Here is a 15,804-nt window from a genome sequence, read left to right on the forward strand (position 1 = left end):
ACAGCACACACATCCATGCCCGAGGCAGGATTCGAACCTGCGACCGTAGCAATCGTGCCGTTCCAGACTAGCGCCTAGAACCGCTCGGCCACAGCGACCGGCTTTTTTGTCCATAAGGCAGCTTCAAAATGATCAAACAAGAAAAAATCAAAACGTTACCATAAATGAGCGAAGACAGGGTCGCAACAAATGGTTCTGCTGATGGATTCGGCGTACATACCTGTAAACAAAGATTGAGATTAGTTGCAAACGACAACTGATTCAGGGCAATGTGTGGCAGACAGCATTACATTATGTGTTAGTGAACACCTATCATTTTTGAGATCATTGTTAGATTGTATACGTCTGACAGCAAAAGGCTGTGTTTATGGGTCAATATCGGACCTACACTCCTGGAAATTGAAATAAGAACACCGTGAATTCATTGTCCCAGGAAGGGGAAACTTTATTGACACATTCCTGGGGTCAGATACATCACATGATCACACTGAAAGAACCACAGGCACATAGACACAGGCAACAGAGCATGCACAATGTCGGCACTAGTACAGTGTATATCCACCTTTCGCAGCAATGCAGGCTGCTATTCTCCCATGGAGACGATCGTAGAGATGCTGGATGTAGTCCTGTGGAACGGCTTGCCATGCCATTTCCACCTGGCGCCTAAGTTGGACCAGCGTTCGTGCTGGACGTGCAGACCGCGTGAGACGACGCTTCATCCAGTCCCAAACATGCTCAATGGGGGACAGATCCGGAGACCTTGCTGGCCAGGGTAGTTGACTTACACCTTCTAGAGCACGTTGGGTGGCACGGGATACATGCGGACGTGCATTGTCCTGTTGGAACAGCAAGTTCCCTTGCCGGTCTAGGAATGGTAGAACGATGGGTTCGATGACGGTTTGGATGTACCGTGCACTATTCAGTGTCCCCTCGACGATCACCAGTGGTGTACGGCCAGTGTAGGAGATCGCTCCCCACACCATGATGCCGGGTGTTGGCCCTGTGTGCCTCGGTCGTATGCAGTCCTGATTGTGGCGCTCACCTGCACGGCGCCAAACACGCATACGACCATCATTGGCACCAAGGCAGAAGCGACTCTCATCGCTGAAGACGACACGTCTCCATTCGTCCCTCCATTCACGCCTGTCGCGACACCACTGGAGGCGGGCTGCACGATGTTGGGGCGTGAGCGGAAGACGGCCTAACGGTGTGCGGGACCGTAGCCCAGCTTCATGGAGACGGTTGCGAAAGGTCCTCGCCGATACCCCAGGAGCAACAGTGTCCCTAATTTGCTGGGAAGTGGCGGTGCGGTCCCCTACGGCACTGCGTAGGATCCTACGGTCTTGGCGTGCATCCGTGCGTCGCTGCGGTCCGGTCCCAGGTCGACGGGCACGTGCACCTTCCGCCGACCACTGGCGACAACATCGATGTACTGTGGAGACCTCACGCCCCACGTGTTGAGCAATTCGGCGGTACGTCCACCCGGCCTCCCGCATGCCCACTATACGCCCTCGCTCAAAGTCCGTCAACTGCACATACGGTTCACGTCCACGCTGTCGCGGCATGCTACCAGTGTTAAAGACTGCGATGGAGCTCCGTACGCCACGGCAAACTGGCTGACACTGACGGCGGCGGTGCACAAATGCTGCGCAGCTAGCGCCATTCGACGGCCAACACCGCGGTTCCTGGTGTGTCCGCTGTGCCGTGCGTGTGATCATTGCTTGTACAGCCCTCTCGCAGTGTCCGGAGCAAGTATGGTGGGTCTGACACACCGGTGTCAATGTGTTCTTTTTTCCATTTCCAGGAGTGTATTTTACGACATGGTCCCCTGTGAGATTAACAGACTTTGTTCAACAATTTACCAGCAGTGATTCGTGCCACGTGTGCAAGTAGCCATTTACAGCTACGATAAACTTTTAATTAGACTTAAAATTTAAATCTGCAACATATTTTTGCTGGTATGACAATAGGTGCATGTCGGAAGGTATCAAATCTGGTGATCACGATGAATGCTCTAACATTTTCATACTTTTTTCCAACTGCCAAACCACCTTGTGGGCAGATGCGTTGTCCTGGTACAGCATTTTCTTTTGTAATGAGGGCTGCTATCACGTACGCTTGTCATCTTTGTAGACCGAATGACTTGAAAAGCGTGCAGTAATTGCCACTATTTTCCCGGTTAAAATAGGCCCGTAACTTTCACAGCAAACGAAATGGACTTTACCTTCTTGGTGCACGGCCTCGCGTGGAAGCCACGTTTGAGGTTTCATTTTGAATTCAATGCATGTCATACGAGGGCAACAGTTACAGTTTTTATACATCAAAGAAAGAAATGTTTGGTATAAAAGGCACTATTGTTTCTTGAAATATTCGTCTTCAAATCACCACTGCTGCGCGCGTGCGAATCAATTAGGGAAACATTTTTCCCCCTTCAATAGTTTTCTGGGCGTGAGGAAATTCGTTGTCTACGATTTTTTACACAACGGTACAAAAAAAGTCTTTGGGTTATACAACAGTCGTATGTGGGCACTGAGACCGTGACTCAACGTCTATGTCCGTCAAATAAGCTGTCTGACGTGCTGTGTCACAGCTGGCATTCTCTCGATGAGGAAATATGCGACATTTTCAGTTGTTTTCCCGAGTTCATAGATGACTGTGGCGGTACGATACTCTTACATTTCGCTCTAATGAATGCAATATATCTTATTACGTACGGTTTGTGGCTCATGCCAAAAAGGCATTTTAGAAAGCACAGCGAGGCAAAACTCGCCAATTCTGTGTTAGCCACTGCTTGGTTAGGACATTAATGTTGTTTCTCTCTACTGTCATTACTTCATAACTTAATTGTGGCACACAGTAGTAGTCAGGATGTGTTTTTGTAGATGTCATATGTAACGTGAAACCTGCATTCTTCATTAACAAACAGTGCCAGTTAAATTTGTCCTTCATCAACTTGGTCGATCGCAAAGTACAAATAGATCACCAAAGAATATAATGAGGAAATCACTTATAGTGTTCACCGCAGGACGTGCAAGAGGATGCGGTACACTTACAACTAGTGACATTATTTTATACCACTCAGCAGTAACTGTTCTTCGATCCTATTCTCCAGCGTAACCAGAAAAACAAGCGACCATTATTATTGAAGACGCTTCGCGAACGAACAATTTCCTTCGGTTTCGCTTCGTCTTAGAACATCCAAACAACTGACTGTTTCTTAGTTTCTGGCTCGAGCGAATATATCAAAGTTTTGTTTCCAATTATGACGTTGTATAAGGATTTAGAATTCCCTCGGCTGATTGTTCTGAACATCTATGCCCACAAGAGACTGATTTTCAGCTTCGGTCAAACTGAACATAATTCAAGCAGGAACGAATTTACTGCAGTCCTCGAAGTAAGGACGGGTGAATCACAAGGTCAGTCCCATACAGATTCTTTTCAATCATGTTCCACAGCATCATTATTTCATTTATTTTTTAGAACAATAAATTTTGTTCGACCTTCATAAAGTTCATCGTTCGTGGAAGCACGACCTCGACGAAACTTTTCAAACCGATTGTAAACAGTCTCTTCAGAAAGTGACCGTTTAACGAAAGTTGAAAGACGCGATGGGAGGCAGCGCTGATGAGTGAGACCTTTACGAAAAGCATGTGAAAACATTCGCGTGAAATTTCTACTTCTTCCCTAACACTTTCTTTAAACGCTAGTTAGAAATAAACTAATAGTCAGTTTCTGAGCTGCTGTTATTTAAACAGTAATAAATCACACGTTGAAAACAACAGCAACACCGTATCTCAATAGCGCACCTAGTGATCCTTTGTAAAAACATGTAAGGCGAGACTCGTAGCTACGTGATATTCGCTGCTCACAAATGATGATGAGTCCCATACTCCTTTACAGAGCGTAGGGGAGCGACGCGGGAGACCCGCGCCGCCTTACTAGGCAAGGTCCTAGTGGAGGTGGTTTGCCATTGCCTTCCTCCGACCGTAATGGGGATGAATGATGAGACCCAGTCATCTCCAGGCGGGAAAAATTCCTGACCCCGCCGGGAATCGCACCCAGGAGCCCGCGCTCGGGAAGCGAGAACGCTACCGCGAGACCACGAGCAGTATGCCACACCTAATGCTTGATACAAGTTATCTTCCGTGCAGAACTTGGGACTCAGTCAACACTGAGCATAATATGTTTCGCTGTTTGATCTTCTGCACAGTCGCACGTGACATTGTCTCCTTTGTCGTAGTCCATCTTGGCACATTTCTGATGCCACTGCGCATTTCTGATATGTTTGTCCAAGGACTTACACGTCAGCCATCTCTTGTCATGAACAAGTGTCAGAGTTTCAGATATTCTTTTCCAACCAGGGGGAAGGGTGTCCTCTTCCTGGATTTCAGTCCTTAAACGTGCATATCATTTTCCATTTTCTCCCTTTCCTTGTTCGCAACTTTTTCCCTTAGCTGATAAGATGGAGCATTTCCTGCCAGATGGAGGGCCACACAGTTGGAACATATTTTAAACAGCATTTTATAAGTCTTCATTTGTCGTTGAGAGTTACATCCCCCAAACATTTGGCGTGAATTGATTCTTACCAAAACAGGGTATGTGTATTTTGCTGCAGTTTAACACAGTGCCACTGCAGAATTTCGAATTGTTTAGACCACCGCACTCGGAACCAGTTTCATAAGGAGATTGTTATTAGTGGAAAATTTCAATGCTTCTCGTATGCAAAAGATGTGTCAAGTGTCATTCCTAGGAATTTTGGAATATCTCATTGGTGCATTCAAACACCTGACCAAATGGTTTTCCAGTCAAATGGAAGCAACGTACTCTAGTCTCAGATGGATTTAAGCTGGTTTGCACTGCGGTATCTACACAGTCTTTCAAGACCATTATTGGGGGCGTTTTCCATTGATTTCAAGTGTGTGCCCTTTTACATTCACTCAACTCAAAGACAAAAAAGAACGCACCGCAAAGTAATTATCCGGATGGGACGAAAGGCAGTAGAGGTGATGCACATGTACTGTCACACAACTGATTACAATTTCAGAAAAAATGGTTGATTTACTCAAGACAAAAAGAGTCCTGCAATGGAAAGAAATGGCAGCCCAGACCATCACTCTTCGTTGTCAGGCCGTATGACGGGCGACAGTCAGGTTGGTATCGCACTGCTGTCCCACGTGTCTCCAGACATGTCTTCGCTGGTCATCGGGACTCATTCCCAAGCGGGACTCATCAATAAAGACAATTCTGCTCCAGTCAATAACAGCAGACAGCGGTGGGAAAGCAACTTGGCTCTCACCCGCCATATGGCCCGACAACGAGGGGTCATGGTCTGGGGAACTATTTCATTTCCTAGTAAGACGCCTTTGGTTGTCATCCGTGGTGCCCTTTACATCACAGCGATTCGTCGACGATATTCTGCACCCCGTTTTGTTGCATTTCATAGCGAGCCATCCTGGCGATACGTTTCAGCAAGATAATGCCCGCCCGCATATGTCGAGAATTTCTACTGGTTGTCTTCGTGCATCTAATGCGCCAATTGGACAGAATTTGGGATGATGCCCCTCAGGAGGACATCCAACTGCTATCGATCATAGCCGAGTTGCTCGGACAAAGGCGAGAGATGGACCAAGATATTACTGATTTACTCAATTTGAGAAGCTCTTTCTCTTGAATCAATCATCCAGTTTTTCTGAAATCGTCATCATTTCTTTGTCTGTCTACGTAAATAACATATGCCGATTTCTTTCTCCTTGGACTAATTCATTCATGAACCCGCCAGGTTAGCCGAGAGCGCTAATGCGCTGCTTCCTGGATTCGGGTAGGAGCGCCGGCCCCGGACCGAATCCGCCCGCCGGATTAACGACGAGGGCCGGTGTGCCGGCCAGCCTGGATGTGGTTGTTAGGCGGTTTTCCACATTCCTCCAGGTGAATACCGGGCTGGTCCCCACGTTCCCCCTCAGTTACACGACTCATAGACATTTGCAGCACATCTGCACTTTTCCACGATTTACACTAGACGCAGACAGATGGGGTACGCTGATACCGTCCCAGGCGGTACGGGATGGCGGCAGGAAGGGCATCTGGCCACCCCTTCAAATTAACATGCCAAATCCGATTTAACCACGCCAACCCCGAGCAAAATGCGGGACAAAGGCGCAAGCAATAGAATAGGACTAATTCATTCAAGGTGGTTTTTTCCCCTTTAGAGTGTATACTGAACAGGAATCCGTCCAGAATACTTCCTTCGTGGAGACCACTCTTCTGTAACCTCCATAGGCTGTGCCGTGGTTGAAAGTCAACGCAAAACCTACGATTCTGCAGAAGAATGGCGGTGAACTCTGTGATTAAGATACCCTTTACGGATATATTAGCCACAAAAGACAAGAAATGATTGTTCTGTACACGACGTACTTTGACCTTCCGAGGCCACAAAGACGCCTCGGTACGTGACGACCGCCAGCAGCCGACAGCAAGTCAGAAGCGGAGAGCTCGCGTGGCAGCCGGCAGCTCCCGTCTGAACTACCGTGGCGTGACGCCTGCAGCGACGGCGGGAACGCCCACCTCATGCGACGAGCACGCCTCCTGGTCACGCGCGACCTACTCTGACTAATCGCTGCCCAGCGCGGGACGTGTCCGCTCTATCTTCGCGTATCGTCCAGTCACCGCCTGGGACGTGCAATACCGATACAGACTTTCAGAGAGACAGTCTATCGTGACTTCTGGCATCAAATATGCAAAGCAAAGTTGCGTTTGTGGTGTAACTCCATACTCCAGCAATCTTCATCTACACTCCGCTAGCCACCTTATGGTGTGTGACAGAGGGTACTTTGTGTGCCAGTGTCAGTTCCCTGTTTTCCCATTCCAGTCACGAATGGTTCGCGGGAGTAAACGATTGTTGGTAAGCCTCTAAAATTCTCCAGTTTAATGGTCTTCTCACGAGATATCCGTAGGAGAAGGCAATCAAGTGTTTGACTTTTCTAGCGACGTGTGCTCTTGGAACTCTTAACAATGAAACGCACCTTGATTCAAAACACTTCTCTCGTAGCGTCTGCCACTGCGTTGGCTGAGTATCTTCGTGACGCTTTCGTGCTTTCTATAGCAACCCATAACGAAACTTCTTTGGATCTTCTTTAGTCGGTCTCCATCACTCCTATGTGGTACGCATTCCAAAGTGACGAGCAATATTCATGATGTAAGAAGGTAGCAACTCCAGAAATCAGTAACGCTTTGCAGAAAGATCTACAGAGGACTGATAAATGGTGCCCAGCGACTGGCAGTTCACCCTGACCGAAAATAAATGTGGCATACTACGCATACATAGGAGGAGAAATCCACTACTGTACAACTACACTAGCAACGACGAAACGCTGGGAACAATAACCACCGTGAATTACCTGTGAATGCGTGTCTGGAGCGACATTAAGTGGAACGATTGAGCGAGGTGGCGCAGTGGGTAGCACACTGGACTCGCATTCGGGAGGACAATGGTTGAAATCCGCGCCCTGCCACCCTGATCTAGATTTTCCGTAATTTCCCTACTTCGTTTCAGGCAAATGCCGGAATGGTTCCTTTGAAAGGGCACCGCCAACTTTCTTCCCTAACCCGATGGGACCGATGACCTCGCTGTATGGTCCCCTCCCTAAATCAACCAACCAAGTGGAATAATCGCATAAAACAAATAGTAGGGAAAGCAGATGCCAGACTGAGATTCTTAGGAAGAATCGTATCATGTACTCTAACTCAGCACTTGTCAAGTACGTTATCACCTTTACTCTGTGTGCACGTCAGCAAGTAAAAATTCGGATATAACTTTTTGTCTGGGACAGACGGTCCCAGTGTAAAGTTAAAAATAGTTACCAACGCGCAGTTCTGGTCCACACTTTCGAGAGGTTTCCCTCGGTTGTAGGGAACAGTAATTCATCGACTAAAGCGGAGGCCTACAAAGAGCTTCATCAGACGATTCCCAAGTATTGTTGGTCTACTTACGTCAAGAGGTAGGACTGATGGAAAAAGTAGGGAAGATCCAACGAAGAGCTGCGTGTTCCATCACGGGGTCGTTTGGGCGGCGAGAGAACATTACACAGATTCTCAACAAAATCTACTATTGAAATTTTGAGAGTGTACTTCCTGGAAATAAACTATATTTCCTGAGGACTCATCGAATTAAACTGTGTAGCTCCTGCCTTGCCTGCGATTGGTTTTATGTGGTGTTCCACTTCAAATTGTTCCTAGATATTTTATGGAATTAAAAGCTTTCGGTGGTCGTTCTGAAATCGTGCAATTATACAATAATGGGTCTTTCTGCCTATTTGTACATTCAGTTATATTGAGGGTCAACTACCACTTACCGCACCAAGGTTTTCCTGCACTGCGCTAAGATTTTCTATCTTTGGAAATTCTGTGTATACAACAGCACGTAATTATTTTTTCGTTTATCACTACTGGATCGTATCAACTGACACAGTTGTATCTTGCATAAATTGTAAAAAATCGCATGAATGCCTATAGAGGAGTCTGTTGGAATGTGTTCAACGAATATACATACTGTACGTCACGGGATAAATTTTATACTATGGAAGCAGAAAATCTTAGCTAGCAATAGCGGAGACATAATATCTACATGTTATCTACGTATAAGTACTAAATAAGCGGGCAGCAGCTCGTCTCCTTGTGTGCCGGTGAAGGTGGCCCTGAGTTCGTTGCCGACATAGACCGAAATAGAACTTATTTTTCAGTGTATATAATCAACAATTGGGTTGTTTACCAAGTGACTGGTGAAGGGGCACTTCTACTGTGTCTTGTCTCTCGATAGTTCTATTTATTTAAATATATTTTACACGTTTCGCAGTTTATTCCTCCTCAATGCCATATCGTTAATTTTTTGACAGCTGTCAAACCATGATCACTAAATACAATAAGCTCCCGGTCATGAAGGTGCGGATTATTCGTAAATAGTTAAGCGCATTTTGAAAAGATAAAAATGAAAAAGGACATATTATGTTACAATTAGAACGAATATTTTGGCTTAGAATACGCTACTATGCACGTGACTAATGTTTTACCACCGGACATCCCTGAAATATTTTTCTGTTGTTTGTAGTTTGTTTTCTTCACTTTGTTTTCGTGAGGTGCCCATTCAGTCAGCTCAACAGTGGAGTGTCAATTACGATGATACGGACGTAAGGACAGCACACAACACCCAGTCCCCGAGCGAAGAAGATCTCAGACCCTGCTGGAATCGAACCCAGCCCCTTAGCTTGGTAATACGCCGCGCTGATCGTGCAGCTACGGACAGGACAACAACTTGCCTCATCATTCCCTACGAGATAAGGCTGTTAAATTCCAACTCACTTACATCGAGCATTTGACAGTCGAAGATGAGATCTACAGCCAGGAAAAGGAGTGTATGAAAAACAGAAACAAGCAAAACTTGTAGAATTATTCACAGAAAGTTAACTGAAAGCAGATAAATGAAATAAACCTGTATTAAGAGTAATTTTTGCCCACCTCGGTAGCTGCGCGGTCAGCGCAGCACATTATTAAGCATAGGAACCCGTGTTCGATTCCCGACCGAGTTGGAGATTTTCTCCGATCGGTGACTGAAGGTTGTGTTGCCCTTACGTTCGTGTCATCATAACTTAAATTACATTAGTGAGATGTCTAAATGGACACGGCTCGAAAGCCAATAAACTGAACCAAAGAAAATGTCCTTTTGAAAATAAATTGTCGCTTTCCTCGAGTTATGCAGTTGGCTTTGGCATGTGACATGTTATGTAAATACAGTAAACGGTAATTTCAGGTAAAAAACACGTGTGAGCTGGATTATGTGTGGTTTACGATTATCCGTGGAGTTTCGCGGATAATCGGGAGCGTGCTGTATTTCTCACACACGGCATGAGTCGTAAAGAAATTAATGCGTTTAAGATGCTTTTTCTCGCAGATATCTGGCACCACAGACAGATGAACGCTTAACAACTAAATGAAACAAATTCGACGCGTCACACCTTACAGTGACAAAGATGCACATATTCGTATTTACACAATATATATACACAAAATGTTAATTTATGTCTGGGGCAATGAAGGACACTATCCTAGAAATAAATTAAAACCGTTCCGCCCCCTCCCCAATTCCGATCAAGATTTTCTTGGTTGTCAGGAACTGATAATCACCTCCCATTTATTCGCAATTGTAAACCCTGTTTGCTTCACTATCAGATCGCCCGGTGTTGGCTGAAAACAGTAGCGATTCTATAATGGGCTCGATCTCTTACAGCCAGCTTGGAGTATAGGATTTATTTTTTAAACAACGCACAACCGGACATACATATCATGTACTCGAATTCAGCTCTTGTCACGTACGTTATCACCTTTACTCTGTGTGCACGTCAGCAAGTACACATTCAGATATAAATTTTTTGTCTGGGACAGACAGTCCCAAGGTGAAGTTAAAAATAGTTACCAACGCGCAGTCCTGGTCCACATTTTCGAGAGGTTTCCCTCGGTTGTAAGGAACTGGAAACCTCTCCTAAATCTCCCCAACTTGCTGGCTGAAATGTTCCTGCCACTACAATAGGTCATTACTCAAATCTAGGCACGAAAAGTGTTTAAAAATGAGTGGAATGTATTAAATTATATTTAAGAAATAGGACATTATGAAAATACTTTAAAGTGTTAAAAGTTTGTTTTTGGAAAATGTGGCCATGTACTTACACGGATTCTAGCTTTAAAGCTGAGCATTGTATTCCGTAGAATAACTATCTGTGGAATACTTCATACTTGTGATAAAATCTTTCTACTGTCTTTTTCAAAAGCGCTTTCACTGTGGCAATGTACGTTATAGATGTTCCTGCTATTTGCAGGTGCTTGCGCTTAGGCATTTGCTTTCACAACTTCCTTGGTGACTTTAATTACTAACTGAATGCTACGAAGGTAGGTGACACGCAATACTGTGAGTGCTGCAGGAGCTAGATCTAGGTAAAACTGCTTTACTCAGACAACATCAAATCCTTCTTATTAATTACTCACTAGCTGCTCCTCCGCTTGTCTCCCCATTTGCTATATTGCATAAACGGCGCCTTCTGTAAACATTTTTAACCCACTCGAAGGACACGTCTGTCTTTCTTTGATGTCACAAGGATTACATTATAGGTACACCATCGGCCTTAAGAATGCTGACCCGTGAGTGGAAGACAAATGTGCATTACGCGATTTTTTATCTTATCCACGTGTATTCTACTTATGAATATCGCTGTCTTCGATCGGCGCTACATTGGTAATGAAGCAGTGGTTCTGTGTGCAAAACTGATGCTTTACCAATATGCTGCTCTAGCAATAAGTAAATTTTAAAGGTCACAACAAATGTAACGGCGATGACAAGTTGACAGATTAATATTGTTTACGACAGCGTTTCGTCGGAAACAAATGAAACAGCACTGGGAAGCGACAGAAGCAACGTACTCGTGCAAGAGCCTTGAATTGCTCTGGGAAGCCCGTGACGCAGAACTGTGAAAACAAAAGAGGAAAAGAAATGACAGCTGTGAAGCGGAAACATCCCAATCCAGCAGAAGCGCTGAAGGCGAGCCGGCGAAAGCCGGATTATGGGGGCTGTCGGATTTCGGAACGTGCCACTCTCGCTGTCAGAGGTAAGCTGATTTCTGTCCAGGAGCCTCCCCGCGTACACACCGGTACGAGTGTGTGCACAAGCTGCTGCAGCAGCCACCTGGGCCCGCGGCTGTTTGCGCGACAACGTACACAGTGGCACGCGCCACGCTCTCTGCACTGGCAACCAGAGATAACGCGGCCTCCTTGTTTGCTCCCGGCTTCGTCTCAAAAAGTGGCGCACTTGACTGGCGACAGCTTTATGTGTCGGGATGATCCCCGTGCAAGCATATGGTATACAACTAATCCTGGGGAGACCCATAGCGCAAACAGTAGCCTAGCTGGCATGGGCCTCCTGTCGTTTTCATCAGAAACTACACGTTCATTTCCTGGCCGTTTTATCAACAGTTGTTGCATTTAGTCAAATCGCCTTTAGCGCAACTAAGCAAGTCACTTAAAAGTCGCGCACAGGACGTCCCACCGCTGCCAGTATAGAGATAGGCAGGAGTGGTTGATCTTACAGTTGACCGGCGTGGCAGGGTAACCTACATTGAAAGAGGCAAACGCTGATCGTAACGTAAGCGATAGCGGAATATAATCGCATTTAAAAAGTTAACAATTCAGAAACTAAAAACATGGAGTGAGTTCCAGTATCATCAAAAGATACCACAGTGAACATTCAAATCTTTAATAAATACAGTTTCGTAATAACGTACTAAGTCGGGATCGTATACTGAAACTGATTACCCATTGGAGTTTCGAAATTCTGTTCAAAGTTATAACGTATCATTCTTGAGATAGTGGAGAGGTGGCCTCCAGAGATAATGGCCATAGGAAGCAATGTAGTCGTACTGGAGCCTCCGTAAGTAGTACAAGTATTAATTAAATTTAAATAGTTCGGCTTGTAATATACAGGTTACCGGCATTGTGTGAAATACCGGTATTCTGTAGAATACCTAGGTAATAAATAGAATGCCTGACGGTTCTAAGCAAATTATGAAAAATATTTTTTTTGTGAAAATGTTACATACTTCACCTGGGCATTATACAGACTGAAAAGTACCGTTTACGCGAAGTGTTGAAGGGGCACAAGATGAGAAGCCTTTAGTAATTAATACGCATTTGAAACTGGAAAGCCGGCCGGAGTGGCCGAGTGGTTCTAGGCGCTACAGTCTGGAACCGCGCGACCGATACGGTCGCAGGTTCGAATCCTGTCTCGGACATGGATGTGTGTGATGTCCTTAGGTTAGTTAGGTTTAAGTAGTTCTAAGTTCTACGGGACTGATGACCACAGAAGTTAAGTCCATAGTGCTCAGAGCCATTTTTTTTGAAACTGGAAAAACAAAACTACGAAATAAATCATAGGTTATTCTTACCGGAAAGCAATGAAAGCAGAACTGAGACTGAAGCGCTTGTTAAATTAACCACTCACTTTTCTTCTTCACAAAAAAACACTTTACATTTCGGCGATTTGATCTTGCACACACATTTTACGACTTAAAGAAGAATGCGAACAGAATACTGTTATCGGTAAAATACAAAGCAGAACTGACACGACCTACTTGTTGCAGCAGGGAAGGCTGAAGTAAAATTTTCAATTGCACTCAATTTTCTTCTTCACACAAAGGAACCTCATATTTGGCATTTTGTGTTGCATATACACCTGACGATTCCTTGGCCACTTCCTGTGGACTGAGATCGGTTGCAAATCGGAGCGGTATTTCATGGTCAGGAACTTCTTCAATTCTCATTACGTTCTTTGCACACACGGTGAATTCTGATCTTACGTGGAGCTACTTCAAGATTCCTTCTGCAGCTACTAGTCGGTAAAAGCCATCTTCCGTCACGTACATAACAACTGCCAACAGATTGCGTGAGTCAACCCGCCCTTTGTCGATGTTCGGGAAATGCAACCTGCACTGTGGCACCCAAAGGCACGGTAGGATTTTTTTTTTCTTTCGTCAGAATCGCGTTTTACTTTGGATAGCTTTCTCAATATCGAAGCAAACACTGCACAAAATACAAACCCCATAACCTTTTACTTCGTCGCCGACATCGTCTTTAGGAGAATGTCCACAGATGGCATGAACTTTCCCTCCATACTTTTGATATTTCTTTTTAGCAGACTCAACAGACATCAAAAAAATAACTATCGGTAACCACAGAAATGGAAGGCTCTTCTACAACCATGGCTTCATTACCGTTTTGGTTTCCTCCATCATCATGGATTGCATTCTCATCTATGTCTTCTGCAGGGAGCTGTGCTTCTTGCAATGATTAATCTTGTCTTTATTTCTGTTTTTGGGTTGTTTGTATGCTATTATTTTTCCCAGTTGTTCATCAGTGTCTAAGTCTTGTAAAACGTCGCCAAGTAACAACGACGTCGAGAGACCTACTCTAGCTTTGCACCCAGAATGAAAAGTTGTTTTTCGTAAGCTGGACGAACCCTAGTCCGTCACTTCAGCAGCTAGTTGCTTCACCTTACATCCAAGCACACAGCTTATGTTCAAAGTCCTGATTTGCTCTTTTGACGCTCCCCTGACTTTGTGAGTGGCGTGGCTTACCATGGACGATCTTCAAGCTTGGTTAACACTCCTTTAGGCTGCTTACCACACTGTCTGCAAATTCCCTGCCGTTATCAGACTGACGAATCGTTGGAGTACCAAGCAACGTAAATATTTTGATGAGGTTGTAGGTTACTTCTCCCGCTCTCTTTGATTTCAGAGCCCTGAGAGCGACACACTTAATGAGATGATCTTGGCAGACCATTATAAACACACAGTATCTATCTGAATGGGATTTAAAATCGATGAGGTTGACCTGATCGCGCAAAATGAATTTCAGAACAATCAATGGCTTCATCACAATACTTTAACATCTTTTTGCTTCTTCTGACAAGGCTCACAAAGGTGAATGCACAGTTTAGTATCATGATGGGTAATGTTCTTATACTTGGGTGAAAGTTCTTTCAACAACCTTTCCCGTCCTCCTTGACCAATAGCCCAATGGGCCTTCTGGAGTGTCAAATAACTCGGAAACGCAACGTAAAATTGAACAGCACTAGTTACTTCATTCCACCACCTTTACGTCCCAGTATTTCTACAGCCAACAGCCCTGTGTAGGATTGCCATGCGTCCCAATGTATCGGGATCGTCACCGTTAGGGACATTCTCGCCCCGACATCCCGACAAGACCCAACTTCGTTCCGATTTTTCAAAATACTGTTACGAGCTTGGCTCAAGTACTGAAGTAACGCTATCTGTTAACGCAATATGTAAATGCAGCCTCAGTTAGTTTTATACACTTTAACATGTTTATACGGACAAAATCGTCTCACAGATGACGTTTCATGTTGCGTATCCTGTATCGACGATGTAAACACCTTCTAGATCTACCGCCTTCATTCGAAAAAATACCAGACTTCTATCGCAGTACGGGGCTGGAACTATTCAAGCAGCGCAACGCGGAAGAGTGGAACGGTTCCCATTTGAATAGCGATCTGATGAGACGATTCGTTCTAAATGTAATACGAACAACGAGTGCAAGTTAGTAATGTCTGAAGTATACAGTGACGCGTACTTCGGTGAATAAAGTGTTACTGTCATCTGTTCACCATCTAATAAATTAATCTTATCATAGCTTACTAAAATGCCTAAGGATGGAAAGAGAAAGTGTCACTTTTCGGATGATTACACAAAAGAGTGGTCTTTAGTCAAGAAAGAAAAGAACGTACGGATCAGGAAGCGTTGTGTGAGATATGTACCTCAGTAACTCACGAACGTAAGCCAGATGTGAGGCATCACATTTCTACGAAGAATCATACAAATAGATTCACGGTAGCAACGACAACAAAGCCTATTCCTACATTCACGATTAAAGAAAATACTCAGGAAGAACTGCTCGTTGCTGCTGCAGAACTAACAACAGCTTATAAAGTTGTCAAGCGGCATCAGTCAAAAATGGTTCAAATGGCTCTGAGCACTATGGGACTTAACTACTGTGGTCATCAGTCCCCTAGAACTTAGAACTACTTAAACCTAACTAACCTAAGGACGTCACACACATCCATGCCCGAGGCAGGATTCGAACCTGCGACCGTAGCAGTCGCGTGGTTCCGGACTGCGCGCCTAGAACCGCTAGACCACCGCGGCCGGCTCCGGCATCAGTCCTTCAGTTCTCTTGATTATACGGTAAAACTGAACG

This window comes from Schistocerca nitens, chromosome 4 (genome assembly GCF_023898315.1).
Source record: "Schistocerca nitens isolate TAMUIC-IGC-003100 chromosome 4, iqSchNite1.1, whole genome shotgun sequence".
NCBI classification, from domain to species: domain Eukaryota; kingdom Metazoa; phylum Arthropoda; class Insecta; order Orthoptera; family Acrididae; genus Schistocerca; species Schistocerca nitens.